Source organism: Trachurus japonicus, chromosome 1, assembly GCF_045865225.1.
Source record: "Trachurus japonicus isolate A0001 chromosome 1, Traja_1.0".
Taxonomy (NCBI): domain Eukaryota; kingdom Metazoa; phylum Chordata; class Actinopteri; order Carangiformes; family Carangidae; genus Trachurus; species Trachurus japonicus.
The window spans coordinates 37,706,065-37,714,725 of NC_140907.1; the positions used below are offsets into that span (position 1 = coordinate 37,706,065).

At 38.4% G+C, this 8,661-nt stretch overlaps 1 protein-coding gene across 1 annotated transcript in view; it reads right to left on the reverse strand.

The window, feature by feature from the left end:
* Positions 1-8,661, reverse strand: part of LOC146992524 (uncharacterized) — a 123,582-nt gene that overhangs the window by 107,281 nt on the left and 7,640 nt on the right. The gene's annotated exons all lie outside the window — the stretch shown is intronic.

Consider the following 8,661-nt stretch of genomic DNA (forward strand, 5'->3'; position numbering starts at 1 on the left):
GAGGGAAGGAGGGAGACAGAAGAGAGAGAGGGAAGGATAGAGAGAGGGAGGAAGGGAAGGAGAGAGGGAAGGATAGAGAGAGGGAGGAAGGGAGGGAGAGAGGGAAGGAGGGAGAAAGAAGAGAGAGAGGGAAGGACAGCGAGAGGGAGGAAGGGAGGGAGAGAGGGAAGGATAGAGAGAGGGAGGAAGGGAGGGATTATAATTATTATTATTTAGAAATATATAGTATTGAATAATATCATTTCAGACAGACCCAGAGAGAACAAGAGAGAGAGACAAATAGAGAGGGTGACACAGAGAGAGAGAAAGAGAGAGAGATAGATAGACAGACAGACAGACAGACAGACAGACGGACAAAGAGATAGATAGATAGATAGATAGATAGATAGATAGATAGATAGATAGATAGATAGATAGATAGATAGATAGATAGATAGATAGATAGATAGAGAGAGAGAGAGAGAGAGAGAGAGAGAGAGAGAGAGAGACAGACAGACAGACAGACAGACCATGCCACAGCATGGTGGCAGCTTTAACCATAGGCTTTAACTGCTCTGTGACACCCTCAAACAGATCTAATGTACAACAAATCTGTACTTAGTACGAGCAAAAGGTTTACATTTTCCGAACCATAAGACCTTGCTGAACGCGTCCGTGTCACTTTGGTGTTTCTAGAGTAAAAATTGTTGATTGGGTCGCAGGTTGGAAACTTTGGGACGTTTAGAAAATCAGCGCCTACTTTTGAATGGGAGTCAATGAGAGGAAGAGAGGGAACTGGCTGCACTCGGAGGCTCCCAGTTTAAATTCTGTAAGTCTCTCTGGTTTTTTGAGCACATGAAGAGATCAAGGATGAGCTTGTCTACAACCGTTGCCGAAATTATGTGTGTAGAGTGTAATCTGTGGCCGTGCTGACAGGATAGAGAGAAAAATGTGAGAGGATTTTTAGACCCTCTGTCACTCTACCAACTGCCAACGTCCGAACATTCCGTCCCATTGACTTTCATGTTAAATCTGAATTTTGTCAGAAATTTTAATGATTTTAAAACTATACATATATCTGAAACTGTTGAAGATATCAATAAGCTGAGATATAGCTGAATAGTTGAAAGGTTTGTGAACAGTTTAAAAGTTGAATGAAGTCTGTAGCTGAAAGTATGCTGAAGCTATTAGAGGCTGAATGAAGCAGAAGATTTGAAGAGTTTGAAGACTGTTTCAATGTATTTCCTATGAGAGAAAAATTGCACAAAAAGTTAAATATTTTAAAAAGTATAAATAGTATGAAAGAGAAAAGTCATAGCAATATTGTCCTGAGAAAGCTGCACGTTTTGATATATGAATTGTTGAAATAGCACAAAGTATGAAGGAGCAGAAAACTGCTGAAAAAGGGTGGAAGAAGTAAGAATAATAACTAGAAACAGCATTTCCTAACGGAACATGCGTGTGAATGCTGAAACCCAATGCTGAACCATGCTGAATTAGCAGAATAAATTGACAAAGACATGCGGAATGGCATACAAGAAACATGTCCATGGAAGGAATTGAACCCACAACTCCATGAGTGGTAACCTAACACACTAACCATACGGCCACAGAGAACCTGAGTTACAATGAGCTTTATACTATGAGGAATCAAAGACTGTCCAATGACAGCTGAATAATTGGAATCAAAACTCAAGCAATGATGTGAAATGCCTGAGGCAGGAATCGAACCTATGACCTTATGATCATAAAGCCTTCACTCTGCCACTCGGCTACAGAGAGCACACTGCTTTCAAGACTCTTGTCATTCATTGTAATGTGATGATGTGCTGCAAACTGGTATGAGTAATCAAGGACATAACAAACACCTGTAACCAATTGAAGGCGGGGGAGGAGAGCAGAATTCAACATAACATAACAAGAGTTCTTCCCTTGGATTCGAACCAGTGACCTTGGGGTTGGCAAACGGCCACCCTACCCCCTACACTACAGTGGTGTTGTGCAAAAGATGTTGAGACTTTGATGAATGTGAGATTTTTCAATGATGCTTAAAAAAAAAGTAAGGAAAGTGCAGAAATTAGCCACACCAAGCAAGAAGAGGACTTTTTTGTGACCTGTGACTATTTTTTGGTGAATTAAAATGAATTAAAAAGCACTTAACAGCAAGTTACAAAGTTGAGCTCCTTCTCCAGAGACCTCCCTGGCTGCATTTAAAAAATATTTTAAATTATTATCTAAGAATGGAAGAATGAAGAATGGAATGGAATTGTTTGTTTGTGTATGCGTGCATGTGTGACTGTGTGTGAGTGTCTGTGTGTGTCTGTGTGTGAGTGTGATACCTGTGTTTGTGCGTGGACATCCTCTGTCAGTCTGGTTTATCATGTGTGTGTGTGGGGCTGTGTTTAAAAACATCTTAACGAGCGGCCAGGCTGCACCTGCACTTGTTCTATTTATAGACTTTGATAACGAGCTGGCCACTACAGCTGGACCAACTGCACACAGAGCAGAGCAGAACAGAGAGATTTGAGCTCAGTGCAGCTTCCGAAAACAGCCCAGAAAAAGAGAACCGTACCTCTTATCAGAATGTGGCCATGTGACTACTGGGGCAAGGAGACCTTCCTGAGCACATTGATGTGCATTAAATGTTTGTAGGGCAAAAACTTTTCTCAGGGTCGCAAGGTAGAAAAGGGGGGCATTTCTGCTTTTCTAAAAAAAATCAGCTCCTACTTTTATATTGAAGTGGATGAGCCACTGGAGCGGGTCTAGCTGGACAATTAGGCTCATAGAGACAATTCTGTAAGTGTGTCTGCTGTTTTGAGCACATTAAATGAGACACAACAAGTGTGGCTACAAACCGGTGAGGAAATCATGTGTCTAGAGTTTAATTTGTGGCCGTGCTGGCAATTTATCCAGAAAAAATCCTGAATGTTTTTTCGATCCCTCTCACTCTAACGATGATGTCACTCACTCTGACCCAACCCCATACACACTCATTGAAAAGTGTGAAATTTGTCAGAAATCCTCATGTGCTTTTAAAGGATTTATCTCAAAAACGGTACAAGCTATGAAAAAGTTGTAAATACAGGATGAATACATTAGAAATTTGTCTACAGCTCAGGATTTGAATGAAGTCTCTAGCTGAAAGTATGTGGACGCTTTAAAGGCTGAAAGAAGTAAGAAGATTTGAAGAGTTTCAAGACTGTTCCAATGCATTCTCTATGGGGAAAAAAAAATCAGAAATAGTTGAATATTGCAAAAAAGTATGAATAGTTGAAAAGAGAAAAGACATAGCACACCTGTCCCGAAAAGGCTGAACATTTTGATATTTGAATTGTTGAAATAGCACAAAGTATGAAGGACTAGTTACATGACGAAGAAAGGCAGAAAATGGCCGAACCGAATAACAATAGTGTGAATGCTTCCAGCATTCACACTAATAATAAGTATAAAGATTTGAATAACAATAGTGTGAATGCTTCCAGCATTCACACTAATAATAATAATAATAATAATAATAAGTATAAAGAAAATGGCTGAACTGAATAACAATAGTGTGAATGCTTCCAGCATTCACACTAACTAGAAAAAACATTTCCAAGAATGGAAATGGTGTGAATGCTGAAAGCAATGCTGAATAAGCTGAAGAAATTGTTGAAACAATTCTGAATGAGCTGAAGAAAGAAAGAAAGAAGAAAAGGACAGAAGGAAAGAAAGAAAATGGGAAGGGTAGATGGCAGGGTTCGACAATAACGGTTGCCCGATTGCCCGGGGCAAGTAAAAATTACCGGCGGGCAGGTAGAACCTGCGCGGACACCGACTCAGATTTTATTATTTTTTTATTTTCTGACTTTTTATGCATTTATTTTGAAAGGACAGCTGGAGAGAGACGGGGGGAGAGGGAGAGAGTGAGAGGGGGGGGTTGACGCGGAGCAAAGGGACTGTCAGGTGGGATCGAGCTGGGTCGCTGCAGCGGGTGCTCTACCAGGTGAGATAGGCTGTACGTCGCTCGCGGCTCGCCGTATTTAATCGGCGATTTCACCGAGCATTTCACTGACGGTGAGCGGCCTGACGCTGCTTCATTAACGCTGCCGCTGTTTCAGACTCGGGGCAGACGCACGCAACAGTCACCCGTTACCGTTTAGTTACCATACCGACGAGCTAACGTGCCCTTTTTAGGTTATAATCCTGTTGTCAATAAACACACGTGGAGACGGCGCTTCAATCAGGGGTGTGAAACATGCAGCCCGCGGGCCAAAACCGGCCCAACAGTGGGTCCAATCCGGCCCTCAGCAAGTGTGAAAATTTTTAATTGCACATATTTTTATCAAGAAATTTCAGGTGGTTCATAATATGTTTTGTAAAAGGATAGTTCATTAACTGTAAACATCTTAATAATGTACTAAAACAGAGGAAAAAAAAAAAATATATATATATGTATAGGCTATCATGCTATTGTTTTACTGGTTAGGCCTACTTGAGATCAAATTGTGCTGTTTGTTACCCCTGAACTAAATTGAGTTTGAGACCCCTGTGATTGGCTGTTTGCCTGTCACTGTTGTTTCAATGTCCCACATCCTTGAGTTTTACAGGGGCAACTCAATAAACTAGAGTAACATGGAAAAGTCTAGGCTATTTCCAGTAGTAGCCCCAACCAAGTATTGAGAGCATATAGATGGACATGAACATTTTCATATTAAAAATTATTTTTTAAATTGGTCTTTTCTAATATATATATATTTTTTAGATACTGCATTAATACTGAAGCTAAATTGTCCACTGCAGCATGTGAATGCAATGAAAAGAATAAAATCTGATTGGAGGAGCCAGCTATCTGTTAAAATGTTGTCCAGGTTAATGTTTTTAGCCATTAAAAGGCCTTTCAGTTCAAGATTTCAACTGTGATCGGGCATTAAACAGGTGGCTCACCTGTTCAGATAGGGCATGGAGGGTGTAACTGCTACTGGTCAAATAATGTGAAATAGCAGTTAATTTTACATGTCTGCAATGATTGCCATTTAAATGCAATTATAGATAATAATAAATACTGCTTTCTGAAGAAAGAAGTGTTGTGTAGTGTTGTGTATAGTCAACAGGAAGGATTTTAGTAAGATATAAGTCATGAGCGAAAGTATGCACCACACAACCAGAAAAAAAAAACCTAGGCAGGGCAAGTAAGAATTTAGATGGGGCAAGTAGATTTGAAAAGTACTTGCCTGACAGGGCAAGTACGAAAAAACCTTAACGTCGGACCCTGGATGGAGAAAGAAAGAAAGAACAAAAGGACAGAAAGAAAGAAGACACAGAGAGAAGGGTAGATAGAGAAAGAAAAAGGTAAGAAAAACAGAATAATAGAACATAAAGAGAATAGAGAATGAATGAAAGAGACAGAGGAGTAGTAAGAAAGAAGGAAAGATATTGGGGTGGATAAATGAAAGAGAGAGATATACAGAGAGCAGTAGAAAGAAAGAAAGAAATGGGGTAGAAACATAGAAAGAAAAAAGGAGTAGAAAGAAAAACAGAAAGAAACAAAGAAGTAAAAAGAAATGGGGTGAAAGAAAGAAAGAAGAAAAAGAGAGAGGGGGATGATAGATAGAAAGAGGTAGATGGATGGATGGATAGGGAGGGAAAGATAGAAAGAAGTTATGTAAAATACAAATGAAGGAGTAAAAGTTTAACGAGTCATTTAATAATGGTACATTACCACCAACTTTAAGACTTGCTACAATTGTTCTTATTTTGAAACCTGGGAAAATACCGACCGACTGCTCTTCATACAGGCCTATTAGTCTTATGGGAGTAGACACAAAAATATTGAGTAAAATTCTTGCTAAAAGGCTAGATCCACATATCCCTTTTTTGGTACATAGTGATCAGAATGGGTTTGTACAGACTCGTCAGGGATTTCATAACATAAGAAGGGTCCTCAACATAATCCACTCTAAAAATAATACCAGGGATACAGCACTGTTATCTCTAGATGCTAGACAAGCGTTTGATAGAATTGAGTGGCACTATTTGTTCAATTTGTTACCAAGATATGGACTTGGGGGAAAATTTATGAAATGGATAGAATTATTATATACCAACCCTACAGCACGTATAATGACGAATAACAATTTATCAAGCCCGTTAACGCTAGAGAGGTCAACATCGTCAGGGCTGTCCTCTCTCCCCACTTTTGTTCATTTTAGCCATTGAGCCTTTAGCCATGTCTGTTAGAGCCGAAGCTAATTTGTTAGGAATAACAATCGGAGATCATGAACACAGGATATCGTTATATGCAGACGATGTTATTCTTTTTTTGTCAAATTTATCAAACAGTGTCCGGACATTATTACATTTAATTAATAGATTTTGGTCAGTTTTCTGGATATAGTATTAATAATACAAAATCCTTCTATACTTTTCCTGAACAAAGATGAAAGAACTAATCCAATCATAACAACACCCTTTTTTAATGCGAGAGAAGGCTTCACCTATCTTGGAATTAAGATTACCCCCCAAATTAATACAGTCGTTCAAGCAAACTATGACCCGTTGATGAGAGAGGTACAAGAATTACTTGAAAAATGGACAACCAATGCCAATATCAATGAGTTGGTCGGATCAATATAATCAAGATGACTATCTTGCCGAAATTCTTGTATTTGTTTTCAATCACTTCCAATGCCACTGCCAAAATCTTTTTTTAAAGAAATTAATAATGCATTTTGTAGGTTTATCTGGAACAATCGAAAACCTAGATTAAGACTCAGATTATTGTTACTTGCCATATGATAGGGGTGGTTTACAGATGCCCAGTTTACAGTGGTATTACTGGGCCGCTCAGCTGCGTAGTGTTATGTTTTTATTTTGTCACACATTCTCCTCCAGCATGGGTTCATATTGAACAAGCATCAATATCTAAGCTGCCACTAAGCCTATATTTATATTCAGCAGATTTTAAAACTTTGAAGAAAAAAACAACAAATCCCTTCCTTAAGAACTCTATTGATATATGGTTTAAAGCTCATAGACATATTGGTGATACACCTCCCATCTCCCAATTTTCACCTATTTGGAATAATGCACAGTTCACTCCTGGCCGGGCAGATGGTGGTTTTCAAATTTGGGCCAACAAGGGGGTGCAAAAAATTGGAGACTTGTATGTTCAGGGCACTTTACTAACATTTAACGATCTTTGTTTGAAATATTTAATTCCAAAAAAACACTTTTTTAAATACTTACAATTGAAGCATTTCATTTCATCAAAGTGTCATCAGGATACACAAGAACCGCCGCTGTCCTGCCTTGAGGACATTGTGTTAAAACACATGAATGGGAAACGCCAAATCTCTATACTATATACAGTACTTGTCTCACTTGATGAGGAATCTAGTCATGACAGAAGGAGGGCATGGAGCTCAGATATTAAGGAAGATATTGAAGAAGCTGAGTGGGGCGACAGCTTGTATGAAAGCTCAAACACAAACCATTAATACTCGCATGAAACTGCTGCAACACAAATGGTTAATGAGAACATACATAACCCCAGAGAAACTCAATAAATGGTCCCCTGACACTCCAGATACTTGCGTGAAATGTTTGACTGAGAAAGGTACTTTAATTCATTGTGTATGGGAATGTCCTAAACTGGTAACTTTTTGGAAAATGGTTGTTCACACTCTAAGTAAAATTACAGGTATTCAGGTACCCTGTGTAGCAAAACTTTGTATTTTAGGCATATACCCAGATTGCTTTTCTGTTAGCTCGAAGTGTAAGACTCTGATCAACTTTGGCCTCCTGCAGGCCAGGAGGATGGTTGCTTTGTCTTGGAGAGACACTGAAATATCATCTACACAATCTTGGATTAGAGAGATGGCATTGTATGTTACACTAGAAAAACTATCTTATGTAATCAGGGGTAAAGTACAAGAATTTGAAGAAGTGTGGGCGCCCTTAATGGACTTTCTCAAGCAACAATAGATTATATTTATCTGTAGAGCTATTCTGTGTGTGACAATTTTATTTTATTTTATCTTATTCTATTTTATTTATTATTGTTATTATTTTATGTATGTATGTTTGTGTGTGTGTTTATCTTTTCTGTATGTATGTGTATGCAGCGAGGTTCACCTGCATCTCATTGTGCAATTTGTGTGGCATATGTCAATGTGCTTTGTATGTTTTTATTGGAAATTAATAAAAACATTGTTCAAAAAAAAAAATGAAGGAGTAAAAGAAAGAAAGAAAAAGAGAGAAAAAAAGAGACAAAGGGTTTATAGATAGATAGATAGATAGATAGATAGATAGATAGATAGATAGATAGATAGATAGATAGATAGATAGATAGATAGATAGATAGATAGATAGATAGATAGATAGATAGATAGATAGATAGATAGATAGATAGATAGATAGATAGATAGATAGATAGAAAATTCATGAGAAAAATATAAATTGTTGGAGATTAACATCAAAAGTATAAAATAATTGAGAGGTTGATGAATGTGAGCTGAAAACCTGTGTGTGTGTGTGTGTGTGTGTTTGTGTGTGTCTGACGGTCTCTCTGTCTGCGTGTACATGTGCAGAAAGCCACAGAACTCCTCTCTCCCTAATGATCTGATTGATTGGCAGCCTGCCCTCAGAAGTTACCATGGCGACTCAACTAACTGCTTACATTTTACTGTGTGGAACAGTGTT